We start from the raw sequence: 16,664 nt of genomic DNA, 5'->3' as shown, positions 1-16,664 counted from the left end.
TATTTACCAAGGATATTCACACCACCAAGCTAGTTGCCCAACACAATGCGTCTGAAATTCTCCAGGTGCAACTGACACTAGGTAAGACAGCAATCCAAATTGTAGCTTGCTACAGATCCCCCACCATGCCCCAAGATTCTCACTACACCTTTCTAAACATACTGGAAAATATTAAGATACAACCAAACATCCTAATACTGGGTGACTTCAACTACCCTGCCATTAACTGGGAAAACAACTCATGTGCCAACACCTTTGCCCAACGGTTCTTGGAATTCATAAATTCCAATGCCTTGGATCAACTAATCCACTGTCCCACCAGGGGCTCGAATATCCTAGACCTGGTCATTACCAACATGAGAAATTGATGCTCCACACCTATGGTCACCCCTCATTGGTCAGGTCAGACCATAAGATAATCACCCTTAACATCCACATCCCACTCCCACCCCCCAGTATGGAAACCTCCATAAAAAACTTCTCCAAAGAAAACTTCATGCTACTCAAGTCAGAAGTGACAAACCTCATGACACCCATGCAGACGGGAACTGAAAGGTCAACTGATGAGTCCTGCACTAAGGCACTGTATGAGCACATCCACTCATGCATGAATTGTGCCATCCCAAATAGAGCCAAGATGCTCTCCTCCAAAAAATTATGCCAATCTGCTGGTCCCCTGCCAAAAACAAACTTTACAAGAAAAGGAAGAAACTGTTGCAGAAAAGAGGAAAATCCCAGGATGCAAAAAAATCCCTTACCAGCCTCAGTACGAAGCTGAGGTCCCTCATAAAACCCTCCAAAGCTAGGTACAAAATAAAATTGCCAAAGATTCCAAAGACAACCACAAGGCATTCTATAACTATGTCAAGTATCTAAATAACAATGCTCAGATCTGCTCTACAACAGAATGGCATTAAATATACTGATCCCAAGGATATTGCCAATATCCTGGCAGATTGATTCAGTGCCAACTTCACCCTCCTCTCACCCCCTAAATGGCCCATCTCAATACTGGAAGATTGCCAAATTCCGGTAATAACGGCCACACAGGTAAAAAATGCACTCTCCAAAGCTAAGAATACAGCATCCAGGGGACCAGATGACATCCTGGGCTGTGTACTACATGAACTACAAAATGAACTGGCACCTCACCTAAGTGTCATGTTTAATCATAGCCTCACCTCAGGCTTCATGCCCACTGAGTGGCACACAGCTGCAGTTATCCCAGTCCATAAGGGGGGATTCACCTTGGATCACAGGAACTACCACCCCATCAGTCTGACGAGCCTGATCTGCAAGGCCATGGAATGTATTATCATGAAACTTATAAACAAAGACTTTGGCAACCTTCAAACACTGGACCCCACCCAGTTTGGGTTCGTGAAGGGCCGATCTTGTCTCCTGAACCTGATTGACTTCTTTGAATCAGTCTCCAGAGCTGTGGACAAGGGTAAGGTGGTCCACACAGCCTATCTGGACCTCGCCAAGGCCTTTGACACCATCCCCCACTCTGGAATCATAGATAAACATACTAATCTGGGCATTAATCCCTACATCACTCGATGGGTTGCCAACTGGTTTACTGAGAGAACCCACACTGTAAAAGTAGCTGACTCCAAATCCAGCTCCAGACAAGTGACAAGTGGAGTACCTCAGGGTTCAGTCCTGGGACCACTCTTGTTTGGCATCTACTTCTCTGAAGTACAGGCTAATACTAAGGGACTCTGGCTAACAAAGTTCACAGATGACTGCAAACTGGGAGCCATTACTGAATCTCCAAATGATGTGGATACTCTATAAAAGGGCCTTACAGAAATAGATGCTTGGTGCCAGAGCCATGAGCTCAAGCTCAATGCCAAGAAATGTATAGTTATCCCCTTTGGGATAAAACATGTACCCATGAATTACCACATAGGTGGCAGTACACTAAACACTGAAAGTGTGATAAGGGACTTAGGGACACAGGTGGACAGTGGTCTCACCTTCAATAACCACATTGCCACAACAGTCAGGAAATGCTTTTATGTGGCACACCTCATCACTAAGGGCTTTTCATCCAGAAAAAAAGAGGTCATTGTCCCACTGTACCCATCCCTCATTAGACCCATTATAGAATACAATGCCCCATTTGGTATGTACCTCTCAACACACCTACAACAACTGGAAAGGCCGCAGAAATACCTCACTAAAAGAATCACAGGCCTAAAGCAGATGCCCTATGCTGACCGCCTTAAAAAACTCCAGCTATACTCTTTCACATATCGTCTACTCAGGGGCGATCTCTGCTTAACATACAAGGCCATGTCAAACCCAGAGCTGTTGGACATGCTACATTTAAAGAAATCCCAATCCTTCAGAGCCACATGCTCCAGGGATCTAAACCTTGTCATCATAATAAACAAAACATGCTGGAGGGATAGTTTCCTGACCCAGAGACTCCCCAGACTCTGGAATAGACTGCTCATACCTGTCAAGCAGAGCGCCTCTTTGGCCCTCTTCAAAAGGAACCTTGACGATTGGATGGGAGAAAGGAAATTCACCCCGGGGATCACGTCAGTCACCCTGCTAGACAGGGGTCCAGGAAGTAAATAGTGTTGGAATAAATAGCCAGGGAATTGTTATGGCTAGGCTTGTATAGGCCCTAGGGTCGATAGCCTAGTACTAACCTATGAACCTAAGTTACTGGACGCATGCATCTCTCATTTGTAAGCATATTTGTGTGCTTTTCTGTGAGCTCATATATTTGATAAATCTCAACAACCTTATTCAATGTTAAATTGCTGTCTTGAAGCAAAATCTTTCTCACAGCATCATCTTTAATACCACACACATCTGTCCTTTATCATCTCATCCCTTACATCACCAAATCTGCACATTTTAGCTTTGTTTCTCAAGTCAGTTATATATGCTGCAAAGGTTTCCCCAGGCTTTTGATCCCTTGTGAAAAATAAGTGCCTTTCCATCATAATATTAATTTTGGGGTTACACATTTCTCTAAATTTACATTTTAAGCACTCGAGGGTCTTCCCTTGATTTAGCCAATACCACTATATGGCAGTTTTCCCCTCTCCTGTAAACACAACAGCTATATACATAAATGAATGCTCTCTTTCTATGGCCTCTGAATCAGCTAAATTAAGCAGAATACATGCCTTTGTACATGTATCTTTGTCAGAAAATGCAGCTTGTATGAAAATAGCATACTCTTGCTCAAACACTCAGTTCTCTACAATATTATTATCAAATACAAGTGGACTACATTTTCAAAATCCTTCAGGCATGCCAACAATGTATGCATAAATACACTGCAAATATGGCCCTTGTAATTATATACGAACATGCATACACACCAGCATTCAAATGCACAATAAACTCTTCAAAATATTGTACCTTGCAAAATATGTTTTGAAATGGCTGTGTTTTGTGGAATAACTGCATTGTAATACTGCGCAAACTTGCGAACACTTTGTATACTTCAGATAGCTTGAATAGCTTTAATTAATGCAAAAAAGTAGCACATAGCAAAAAATGCAGTCGTTTTCCTTATTTTATACATTTTATGCAATTCTGACATTGTTTCAAACATTTTTGTAACTATTTTGAATATTTTTATCAATATTTTGTAGTCTTGGACATTTCGCTTAACTAGGAATTCGTTTGAATATTCTGAGCTCTTCATTTTATATTCTTTGTGTAAGAAATCATTTAAGCAAGCTTTAGTACCTGGAATTTGTCTCTGACCTGTTTTGCGAGTTATACGTGCAGTAGGGATTATCCATTTCTCTATATTCCTCCAGCATTAACTGAGTGCCTCTTGGTCTTGATTCTGGATCCCATTCTGACACCATGTCACTCATCCTATGTTATGAATCAAGACAAACAGGCAGGGTAGTTTGTTTATATGCTTTATTATATAGAAACACATCAGGATGGATAGCAGCAACATAAAATATAAACAAACTGATTAACTGACAGACCATTACATACATGCATGCTTACATCTCAACAGCTCTCTACAAAATGGCAGTCTGGCTCTCACGTGCTCAGTATTTATACACATGTGCAAGCCCATGGAAAGCTTCTTAAAGGTATACATACATACTGATCTACAAACCATCTCAACAAAAAATAAATAAAACAAAATAAAATAAATGAAATAAAATAAAATATTACTCAAATGGTGAGATAAGCCACCGTAAGAGGCCAAGGCCTGTTTTGGGGGAGGGCTAAGCCATTTAAAGGTGTTGTATCATTAAAAACTGCCATTGTTTTATGGGGGAATCGGGTCAAGTCAATAACTATGAATGTATCTGGTTTGAAATCAGTGGCAAAAGTAGAATTTGGTAAGCTAATTCATGGTTTTCTCAAGTGTGTGTGCATGTGTGTGAGGAGTTTGCTTTTTCTTCTCTATAGTGCAGCAGCAGTCAGGTAACATTTTTGCATGGTGGGGCTCAGACTATATTCTGAAATTCTAGGAAGGCTTAAAGACATTTCTGTGGTTTGAAGAAGGCTCACTACATTGTGGTCTACAATATTTTAGTTATACAAAACAGCTGATTCAAGTCTGATTTGTAAAATTCTAATCTGCTCTCTTTAATATCCATCTCTACAGACATTTCAGTTATGTAACAATGTAAATACCTACTCATTTGTGATAATGATTGGACTCTCACACATTGTGTCTGAAAACGGGTTCCAAATAGTTTCCTGCAGTCCCATGCCTATTGTTTAAGAAAAAAATACATAATCACCAGTATTTGAATATTTCTAGCACTGGAAAATGATCTCACTGATTAAAATAAGTAATCTGCTCTAAAGTTGCATATGCAGCAGCAAACTGTTTAAACTGCACTCACAAGAATAATAGATATGTAAAGTACACCACGTAAGTATTAAATTAAAAGCGATATCCTGAATCCTGAACATGCTGAAAGTACGTAAACTTCAGCATCAGTATAGTTGCAGTGCAAATCTATAAATATTCTTAGGGAGACACCTTCTGGTAAGATTTGGTACTGCTTTACATCGCACATACAAACAAGCTGTACCTGGGAAATTCTCTTCAAATAAAACATTTGATATTTCAGGATGAAACACGGTAACTGCAGGAGATAGTCATAACCAGCTCTTGAAAAAAAAAAGAACAGATAATAAATGAGCACTTATAACTTTTCCTATTCTCATACCTAATACAGCCTTATCCAAAACACATGCTTACAAATTCTCAAAATTATTAAACTTTTCATTAAAGTGCACTGCTACTAGATTGGCTATATCATGGTTTCTTACATCCCTCAGCTTTTCTTACATCTTACATTTAAGGCTTCTTTTGGTTCCCCACGTAAAATAAACTGCAACTACAGTTGACGGCTTTCAGTTCAATAGGTATATATGTCTATAACTTCAAACTGTTTTCCATTAATTAATTTTTAAGGTAGAAAAAATGTTATTACTAATTGAACATCACCACAAGGAGGACAGGTTTTACAATACTTCCACAAGGCAATTTAAAATAATGGCTTGTAAGCTTATCACCCAAGCTAACATCCATATAGTATGATATCTTAGGTACTTCACCTACTAATTTATTTAAAACAGGGACATCTAATAATACACCACACAAACCTTTTCACTTGTTTAACTATTCCTTTTGCCAAATAATGATATTGTTTAACAAATAAACTTCTTTCTTATTTGTTCTAATATTCTTATTCCATCTATTAGGATTATTTTTCTGGCTTTCCAGGAACTGTGGAGACTTCAAGTATGCTGAATCTAACACTGCAAAATCACACACTCTTTGCAGAAACATTTCCTTTAAAAAGTCTTCTCTCTCTTAGAATAAAGGCTCCTTACTCTTATAAACTTTCTATATAGTAAAGAAACCATCAAATGTGGTGGATGATTACTGGAACCATATAAGAAATCTGAACTAATAGCTGGATGCTTATAAATACTACTATTAATCTGTTTAACTACTCCTTGTAAAGTAACATCTAAAAACTTATTTTGCTATCACAAACTTGCTAATAAATCTAAAGCCAAATTTGTATCTTCTAGGTGCTCCATAAAATTATTCACCTTATTTTGCTCACTTTTCACATAAATAGTAAATATTCTACAAAATGGAAATATATTACAACCCTTCATACAAAAGAAAGATCACTATTGTAAATATACTTCATCTCCAATAATTACTGTTAGTATAGGCTAAGGCAAAGGGTGCCCTCATCAGTGCCTCTTTTCTTATGACATATTCTTTCAACAAGCATAAAATAATTATTCTTTAAACAAAAATATATTATATTATTTAATGTAGAGAAAGATTATATCCTAGAAATTTTGCACTGCTTTCATACCTTATTCATACCCTGTGCTACCATAACGTTTTTCCACATTCACGGTAGGCCAAAACATGTTTTCTTGCCATTTCAGACCTATGATTACATCCTGGAATTCATAAAGAACCCTATCGGGGTCCAAATGGAAAGATGATAAGTCAGCAACAAGGGGTAGTATTGCTGAAATTGAATTCATCCTCAGGTCTTGGTGAGTACCTTCATGAGGTAGACTCTGTTTTCACAAAATCTCACCAAGACAACACCGATATACAGACTGTATTTATATAGCATATATCATGGACAGAAGTAGGTTAAAAATAAAAAAAGATAGCTGGGTGCACAAGACCCAGGATAAAAAAGTGCCCAATCCTGGTAGGCACAATAGTGACAGGACTGGAAAAGATAGTGTAGAATCCTCAAAATACAGAAACATTCTTACATTGGGGCTAGACCAGGCCCAGGGGGAGGATGCCCCCCCTGTTGTAAAAGGAAGTAGTAGTCCACAAAAATCACAAAAACTGATAGGCCAAAGAAGAGCCATAAAGACAATGAAGTAAACTAGTGAGGATAACAAAGAAATTATGTATTGTTAATATTATGCAAAAAGCTCAGAATTTCCAGACACAATATATACGAAATGATTAAGAGAGAAATTAGAGGAAAGAAAAATACTTCCACAAGAAAAACTGGCAGAAGCTTCAAATAAAAAATGTATATTCATTAATACAACAGATTTGTGAAAAACAGTATATAGATCAAGAAACTTTGATCTGTTTGGAAAAAAAAGCATCTGAGGAAGTGCGAAAATATAAGCAACAAAACCTACCAATTTTTGAAAAGTATAAAAAAAATATGGATATGGGAAAGAAAGAGAGATTTGATATGGTGCAATATTTATGCAAAGGAGAAAGCCAAATTAATCACTATAAAGAAGGCAGCCCCAAAGATATTCAAAAAGAAATACAGGCAAAGGCATCCAGGTATGGAAATTTTCACAATAAAAAAATAGTATCACAAAAAGGGAATTTAGAAAAAAAGATCAGTAAAGTTAAAAAAATAGAAGTTGAAGTTATGAAGTGCCTGCAAAGTGAAGGATTTAGTGTAGAAGATCTAACACAGGTTACATCACAGCATGGTAGAGCGAGTCCCCAAAGTAAGGAGAAGCAGGAAGATCAGGAAACATCTGAAGAGAAATATGGACATGGGAAAGGAAAAGAGATTTAATATGGTGTCATATTTATGCAGAGAAAGCAAAACTAACCAATACAAAAAGAGCAGCACCAAAGATATTTGAAGAGAAATACAGGCAAAGGAATCCAGACATGGAAAACTTTACGATACAAAAAATAAGAAGACAAACAGGAAATGTAGAAAAGGAGATTGGTAATGGAGAAGTTAAAGAAACAGAAACTGAGGTTATGGAGTACCTGTGAAGTGAAGGATTCAGTGTGGAAAATTTAATTCAGATAGCACCACAACACGATAGAGCAGTGGATATCCAAATTAAGGGGAAACCAGTAGAATGGGAAGCAATTGGTCAGGTGCCATATGAAGATATTTTTAAGCCTTCCACAGGAAACCATTACAAATGTTCACTTGAAGCTGGACAGCAAAGGAAGGAACAGGAAATTGTAGAAACTCTGATGCAGTCAATGTTGAGGAGTGACAGACTAGTGAGTTCCCATATGACAGAGTAACGGATGTCACAGGATGAAATTGAACAGAATGTGCCACAGGAAGATGCTACCGAACTTTCTAAAGAATTCCCGCAGGAAATGGAAATACAAAAAAATGTGCCCTCAGTTTAGAAGAAAATGAGCTAAGAGAAGAGTTGCTTGAATCTATGTCTTAATAGACATAGATAGACATATTAAGATCAATGAAAGAAATAGACTGCAGAAGATCAATAAAACCCAAAAAGTCAGAAGTTTGATAAAACAAATGAACACAGTAATTAGGACTGTCCATAGAGATCCATGTGATATAACAGAAGTAAACAGGATATATTATGTGCAGCTAAATATATAACTGATAAAGTTCTACCACAAGAACACAGGGTAGTGAGGGAAAGGAAGGGGAGAAATTGAATACCATCATGGAAGTATCGAATAGAGAAAACTATAAAGCAATTAAGACAAGAAGTGTCACTGTTAGAAGACTATAGTAAAGGGAACATATCAACAAAAATACTAAGAAAGATAGACGTGATAAAAGCAATGTGCAGTATTAGAACAGAACAGGATCTATCATGTACTATCGCAAATAAACTAAAAATCTCAGCACAGGCAGAACAACTTAGAAGATATGCAAATAAATATAAAGGAAAAGTACAAAATAAGCAATTTATTGATGACCCAAAAAAGTTTTATAGAGAACTGGGGAACAAGGTAAAAGGAATTGAAAGACCGCCAAAAAAAGAAGAAATAGATATATACTGGAGAAGTATCTATGAAGATCATATGGAACATAACAAAGATGCTAAATGGATAGAAGAAGTAAAAGAAATAATAAGAAGTTTAAAGGTACAGGATATGAAATGGGATAAAGTAACAGCCAGAAAGATTGAAACAAAGTTAAGAAAAGCCTCTGATTGGAAAACCCCAGGCCCAAATGCAGTACATAACTTTTAGCCATGAGTAAGAACTATTTATATCTGCACCCTGAACAGACACCAACCTGGCTAACAACAGGAAAAACAATGCTCCTACTTAAGAGTGAATCTGCAAGCTACCTTAAAAATTATAGACCATTAACTTGTCTTCCGATGAAGTATAAACTATATTCGGGAATTGATGCTGACAGAGTTTATAGTCCTCTAGGTGAAAATTCAGTTATGGCAATAGAATACAAAAGGGCAATAAAAGAAAGTCATATGGAACAAAAGATCATTTGTTGTTAAATTCATAGTGGAGAACTGTAAAAAGGGGAAGAATCTAAGTATGGCATGGATTGACTACAAAAAGGCATTTGATAGTATCTCACATTCATGGACAAAAAAAGTGCTTGGAAATGTATAGGATACACCCTACACTGATCAAATGTACCACCTTGCAATTAAGCCATGATAAAGGACAAATTATTATCCCAGGGATAAAAATTCAAAGGGGATATTCCAGTCTCTCTGTCACCGCTGCTATTCTGCATTGCACTTAACCCTCTAAGCTGTCTACTTAACAGCTTAGGCCATAGCTATAATTTGGATCCTAGAAAACAACAAAGTATAAAGACTTCTCATCTTCTCTTTGTTAATGATTTAAAACTATATAGGTCATCAGATGAGGTTCCCTATTACATGATTGAAGCTTTACTTAATCAAATAAGTAAAGCTTGAACTTGTAATATGGAAACCGTAAATTGTCGAACGGCCGATTTAACTCAGGGAAACACTTCTCTTGGCCGTTCTGTGGAGTATGCCCATTTCTCCAATTTGGAGCGATCTCGGAGTTGGTATATTTAAGTAGGAGGATGAGGGGTAAAGCCCCCCACTTGATTTTTGGATGTAAAAGTTTTTTTTTGATTTGGCCAAGAGAAATGTTTCCCTTGGTTGAATTGACCGTTCGACAATTGTAGCTGTCGATATTACAAGATCGAGCTTTAGTTATTCAATTATGCTTCAATGAAGTAATATAGATGCTCAGATGAGGAACTGAAAGCACAACTGCAAGTTGTCAAAACTTTTTTCAGATGATATAAGAATGTCATTTGGTCTTGATAAATGTGTGAAAGCAACCTTTAAAGTAGGAAAATTGCAGCACCAGGAAAACATAACATTGGGACAAAATGTGATGTAAAAGAACTTGAGCAAGAGGGAGTGTATACATATTTTGGAATTAATGAATGATCAACAATAAAACATAAACAAATGTGAATAAAACTTGGTAAGGAATACTTTAGAAGACTTAAATTAATCCTGAAAATAGCATTTACATATAGGAACAAAATCCAAGCTATAAACCAATTTGCTCTTCCTGTCCTAACTTACAGTTTTGGAGTGATTGACTGGCCCCAAAATGTATTGGATAGATTAGACAGAAAAACAAGAAGGATGCTTCATGCTCACCAAATGATTTATAAAAATCACTGCATACCAAGATTATATATTCCCCGTTATGAAGGACAGATAGACCTCCTTGAAATTGATTACATGTGTAGATCTGCAATCATGGGACTCCACACATATCTGCTGACCTCACAAGACATAAATGTAGTGAAAGTTTTGAAACATGAGTAAAATAAATCTAAGATGACTTCTCTGCTTAATCTAGCAGAAGCATATCGGCATCAAGCAGGAATGGAAATCAAATCAAAAGTAGATAAAAATCAGGCAGCAACTAAATGTGCTAAAAAACAAAAGAAAGAATATAAGGTGAAGGACCAGATGAGAAGGCAAGAAATGTGGAAAATGCATAAATATTGTTCCAAATACAGAAAACGTCTGGAAGAACCTTATGTTGATCAGGAATGAACACGAGAAAGGTTAAGGAGAGGCAAATTCAAACCAAGAGATGAAAGGTTAATATTGGTGCTCCAAGACAGTGGGCTGCATACACGTTGGTTCATAAAGTCCATTGGACATGTGGGAGAAACAGACAAATGTAGGTTTTGTAAAACCAAATTGGAAACAGTCCCACATCTCATTGCTGGTTGTGACATACTAATGGAAGAAGGACAGTGTGATGCCCGTGCCCTGGCCCAGCAATCAAGGAGCCTCAATCCTCACCACTAACACCAGCGAGGGGCATCTCATATAGGAGGAAAGGATAACAAATACATACAGTAAAGTGCAATTTCCCTTAACAGCACACAGAGATCACAGGCCGGGGCTGGTCGCTTCCTTGCTCTCCAGGTCCCAATAAGACCCCTCACTGGCACAGCTATAGGGTCCAGATCTCAGCCTAGTGGGCAAGCTAAAACCTCCAGCACCCTCTCTGTCCAACCAGTGCTTCGTGTCCCTGCCCAAGTAGCTGACACATACACACACACTCACACACTTACTTTGGGAAGAGTTTATGCAACCACACAGACACTCCTGGGGAAGGCTGGCACAGGTTCTCCAGCTGTACCCCTTTTTCCCAGACTATATGGTAGTACCAGCTGCCACTGCCTACTAATATTTATCAGCTACTCAAAGGCCCTTAAAAGGGTATTCAATTATTACTGTGCAATATTATTATACAATTGGTAGTATAGCCCAGGGCTAAAGCTATTGAAGTGGCTTTGTACAATTTTACCAAAGGCATGCAAGTACTCTAAAGAACTTAAATTATCCTTATAAAAACAGCCACAGTTGGAAGGGTTTAAAATATTTAATAACAAATAGTCAAAGCACGAGACAATACTTTTTACTACACAGTGCTAGTCAAGTGTTCAGAGATCAAAGAGAAATACTTAAAATAATTCAGTAGTACAGTTCTGACATCACAGAAAAACACTTAGTCTAATCTTTCTAGTTTCTAGTTATTTCTAAGAGAAAACACAAGTCTAAGATAAACTTACATATAGAGAAAGACAGTGCTGGTGAGTTGGATGGTCAAGACAAAAATGCTTAATGCTCTCTGATTCTCTCTGTTTTTAAAATCACATTTTTGGTTCACATTACATCATTCTTCAGACTTCCCTGGGTTACATTACATCACTCTTCACACTTCCCTAGGTTCCCAGGATAACAGAAACTACATTTATATTCTTCACCTCTGGGCAGAAACCAGAGCAATAAAGGACATTTATGCATGCAAATTCTGGCCATTAATTCTGGCCTTAAAACAATAGGCCTGGATGCCTCACTCTAGACTCACTAGCTCTGAGTCCTAACATCAAAGGGTCACAACATGCTTTACTTGGTCAGTAGAGTGCACTGTTGTTACATTTTTGCCAGTTCCACATGCAACACTATTTTTACAATTTAAGACAACAAGCCTGTGGTTTACATTAATATTTACAGATGACAGAATTATCTCCAAAATTCTATCTGGCTAGGCTGGCAGCCCTCATCTATCTTCACCCAATATTCACATATCCCCCCCCCCCCCCCGGAGAACTCAAGCTAGTTTTTCAAATGGCCCTTGAGAAACACTGCTTGAGGGAGTTAGGTCTATCTGAGTTTTCCTTACCCCATTCCCTGTCCTGAGAGCCCATCTGCATTGGCATTGCTAATCCCACTGTGGTGCTGCATGGACATATATGCTTGCAGCCCCAGGCTCCATCTTAGCAACTTGGCATTTTGCTGGCTGGCTCTGTTTAACCATGTTAGGGGGTTATGATCTGTCATAACAGTGAATTTCCTTCCATACAGATAAGGCTGAAGTTTCTGCAATGCCCACACTATGGCTGGATATTCCTTTTCTACAGCTGCATAGCATTCCTACCTGGGTTGGAGCTTATGACTGAGATAAACCACTGGGTGGTCTTCTCCCTCTGAAGAAATCTGGCTAAGTACAGCCCCCACCCCATGGTTCGAAGCATCCACCTGCACAACAAATTCTTTGCTGTAATCTGGGCTGGCTAACACAGGGGGTCCACCCAAAGCATCTTTAAGCTTCTGGAATGCCTGCTCACATGCTGGGGTCCACACTACCTTATCTGGCCTGTTCTTCCTTGTCAGTTCTGTGAGGGGAGCAGATATGGTACTATAACTGGGGACAAACTTTCTGTAGTACCCTGCTGCCCCTAAAAATGCCCTCACCTCCTTTTTAGTAACAGGTGCAGGCCATGCCTGAATGGCTTCCACTTTGGCAGGTTCTGGCCTTATCATACCACTCCCCACTCTATGTCCTAGGTAGGCGACATCTCCCATACCCACCTGACATTTGTTAGGCTTAATGGTCAAACCTGCCCTCTGTAGTCTGCCCAGCATCTCCATGACATGCTGAAGGTGCTCTGGCCAGGAATGGCTGTAGATGGCAATATCATCTAGGTAAGCAAGGGCAAGCCCTCCTGCTCCTGCTAGGATATGATCTACCAACCTCTGGAAAGTTGCTGGGGCATTCTTCATCCCAAAGGGCATCTTTGTGAACTCATACAAGCCAAAAGGAGTCACAAAGGCTGACTTCTCTCTAGCACTGAGAGTCAAGGGCACCCGCCAGTAACCCTTGGTAAGATCAGTGGCTGTAAGATACTTAGCCCCACCCAGCTGCTCTAGGGCTTCATCTGTCCTAGGCATGGGGTAAGCATATGACTGCATGACTATTTAATTTCCTGTAGTCCACACAGAACCTGGTGCTGCCATCCTTCTTTGGCACCAGCACCACTGGGGAGGCCCAGGGACTGTTGGAATATTGAATCACCCCTAGTTCCAACATCTCATGTACCTCCTCCCTCAGAGTCTGTTTGACTCTCTCAGGCACTCTATAAGGGGCCTTTCTAATAGGCCTATAGGGTCCTGTATCCACCTGGTGCTGCCCCAGGTGGGTGCATCCTGGTTTCCCAGTGAACATGTCTCCAAATTCCTGCAACACTGCTGGGATTTCTTGAACCAGGGTAGGAGATAGCTGCTGGGACATTGCTACTCCTTCCACTGAGGTGTCAGGCCGAGCCTCAATGAGGAGATCAGTCACCAGATCTCCCCCTGACTCCTCCTGCAATCCACTGCAAATGCTCAGCACAAGGGCCTCCCTATCATGGTAAGGTTTCATCATGTTAACACGGTACAATTTGTGCCCCTGCCTTCTGCCTAGCAGTTCCACCATGTAGTTAACATTGCTTACCTTTCTTACCACCTTGTAGGGTCCCTCCCAAGTTGCTTGCAGCTTATTGTGTCTGACAGGAATGAAAACCATTACCTGCTGCCCCACAACATACTCTCTAGCTCAAGCATTCCTGTCATACCACACCTTTTTCTGTTGTTGGGCTTCTGCCAGGTTCTCCTGGGCCAAGCCCATGAGTTCCCCCAACTTTGTCCTGAGGTTTAGGACATATGCCACAACAGACTCCTTGTGAGACTAGCACTCACCTTCCCACTCATCTAAAATTAAATCTAGAGGTCCTCTCACCTTATGCCCATACAGCAACTCAAAGAGTGAAAAACCTGTGGATTCCTGGGGAACCTCTCTGTAAGCAAACAACAGATGGGGCAAATATTTGTCCCACTCCCTCTTAAACTGATCTGCAAATGCCCATAGCATGGACTTGATTTTAGAGCTTAACCTCTCAACAAGACCATATGTCTGGGGATGGTAGAGGGTGGTCAGCATGTGCTTCACCCCACAGGACTTCCACAGACAAGCCAGCAGGTCTGACATGAAATTGGCACCTCTGTCAGTCAGTATTTTGTTTGGGAAACCTACCCTGCTGAAAACCTCTAACAACACATTTGCCACCTTCTCTGCCTCAATGAAGGACAAAGCCATTGCCTCAGGGTATTGTATAGCATAATCCACTGCCACTAGGATATGCTTTTTCCCTGTGGAACTTGGGGCACTCAGAGGACCCACAATTTCCATAGCTACCCTCTGAAATGGCTACTCAATCACAGGCAAAGGCATCAAAGGAACTCTCACCTTGTCTCCTGCCTTGCCTACCTTTTGGCATTACGCACAGGTCCTGCAGTACCCTGTTACACCTCTGGAAATTTCAGGCCAATAGAAGTTCTGCATAACATGCCTCTTTGTATGTTTTATGCCCATATGACCTGCAAAGGGAATATCATGGGCTATGGCTAGAAATGCCAGATGGTAGGCTCTAGGTACTACCAACTGCTGTACCCTCTCACCTTCTAGCTCTCCCTCAGGGGTCCACTCTCTGTATAATAACCCTTTGTCCCAGTATACAGATTCCCCCTTTCCTTGAGAATCAGGTGCCTCCCTAACTACCTGCCTCAGGTCTTGCAATGTAGGGTCTGAGACCTGAGCCTGTCTGAACTCTCTGCTTGTAACCCTTCCCAGCTCCCCTTCCACAAGAAGTCTGGCATCCTGTGATAGTAGTGCCTCACTGTCAGCCTGGGTACTACTACTCACCTCTACCTTTGTAGTCACTCTGTCCAAGGGACCATCAGTACCCACAAGCTGCTGTGGCTCACCTTCATTCTCACTGTTACCGAGTAGCTCCCTCCCTCAACCTCACCAGTCCTGGCTGCAAGTATGCAGTCTGTCTGGGTCTCCCCCAGGCTACCAAACCCATATGCTTGTCTCCTAGCATGACTGTGTGCAACTGCACAAACACATGATACTGCCTCATCCAAATCCTTCCCTATCAGGACATCTGCAGGATGGTAGTTTGGTACCCTTGTTGTCTCAATGGAACTTACTATTGGCATTTTGTCTTTCCTACTTCTTATCTCCCTCATCTTTTGTTCCCCACCTTGCCTCCATAGACATCTGTAGGCCACATTGCCCCACTGATTGCATTCAAAACATTTAACTCTAGCTCCTGGACATGTACCTGGACTAGTGGCTTCCCCTGCTACTGGCAGATTCTGTTGGTGTAGTCTGTGCTGCCCACCATGGGTTCCTTTAGACCCATGAGCAGTACTGTGGGTCCATTTTCTGGGCAGGGCTGCCCTGCTTGCCAGGTATAGGTCTCCCTTCTTCCCCAACTCATCTGAAGTGGCACATTGTCTATCAGCTAACCAGGTCCTCATGTCCTCAGGCAAAGTGCTAAGAGCTTGTTCCCTCACCAAAAGGTCTTCCAGCCCTTCAAAAGTGGTGACCTAACATCCACTCACCCACCTATGGAAATAAGTGCTCAGTTTAGCAACATATTCACACACACTTTCATCTACCTTGCTTCTATGCTCACAAAACGTTTTCCTATACGTTTCAGGTGTTAGCTTAAACAATTCTAACAAGTGATTTTTAACAGCAGTATAATCAAAAAATGCAACGTCAGACATTTTTGACAAAACAGTTACAGCTTTACCATGGAGTAATGGGGTCAAGAACCATACCCAGAGCCTTTGGTCAACACCATTCTGTTTGCATACCCTCTCAAACATATGAATGAAACTATCAAAATTATCCCCCCTCTTTAAACTGCGGAAGAAATTTACTGACCTTTTGTGCTTCTGGGGTCCAGTTACTCCCTTCCCCATTACCTCCATGAGTCTGATGAAAAGTCAGCATCTCCTTCTCATGCTGCCTCGGCCTCTCCTTTTCCTCAGCTTCCAGGCATAGCAGTTTCTCATTCTCCTCAGCCTGCAAATGTCACAGTTTCTCCTTGTCCTCACTCTCTAGATGCCTTACTCTCTCAGCTGCTTCTAGTTCCAAATGCCTGGTCTCCAACTCAAGTCTCTTTAGCTCCAGATGGATTTCTAAGTCCTCTGCAGAACGGTTGAGCTATCCATTCTCTGAGGGTATTATATCTCCCCTGCCAATCTTATTGTCCTCCTGG

The sequence above is a fragment of the Protopterus annectens genome, chromosome 10.part0, assembly GCF_019279795.1.
Source record: "Protopterus annectens isolate FY-2018-M chromosome 10.part0, PAN1.0, whole genome shotgun sequence".
Taxonomy (NCBI): Eukaryota; Metazoa; Chordata; order Ceratodontiformes; family Protopteridae; genus Protopterus; species Protopterus annectens.
The sequence above is the reverse complement of the archived record's forward strand: the minus strand, read 5'-3'. Positions refer to the sequence as shown.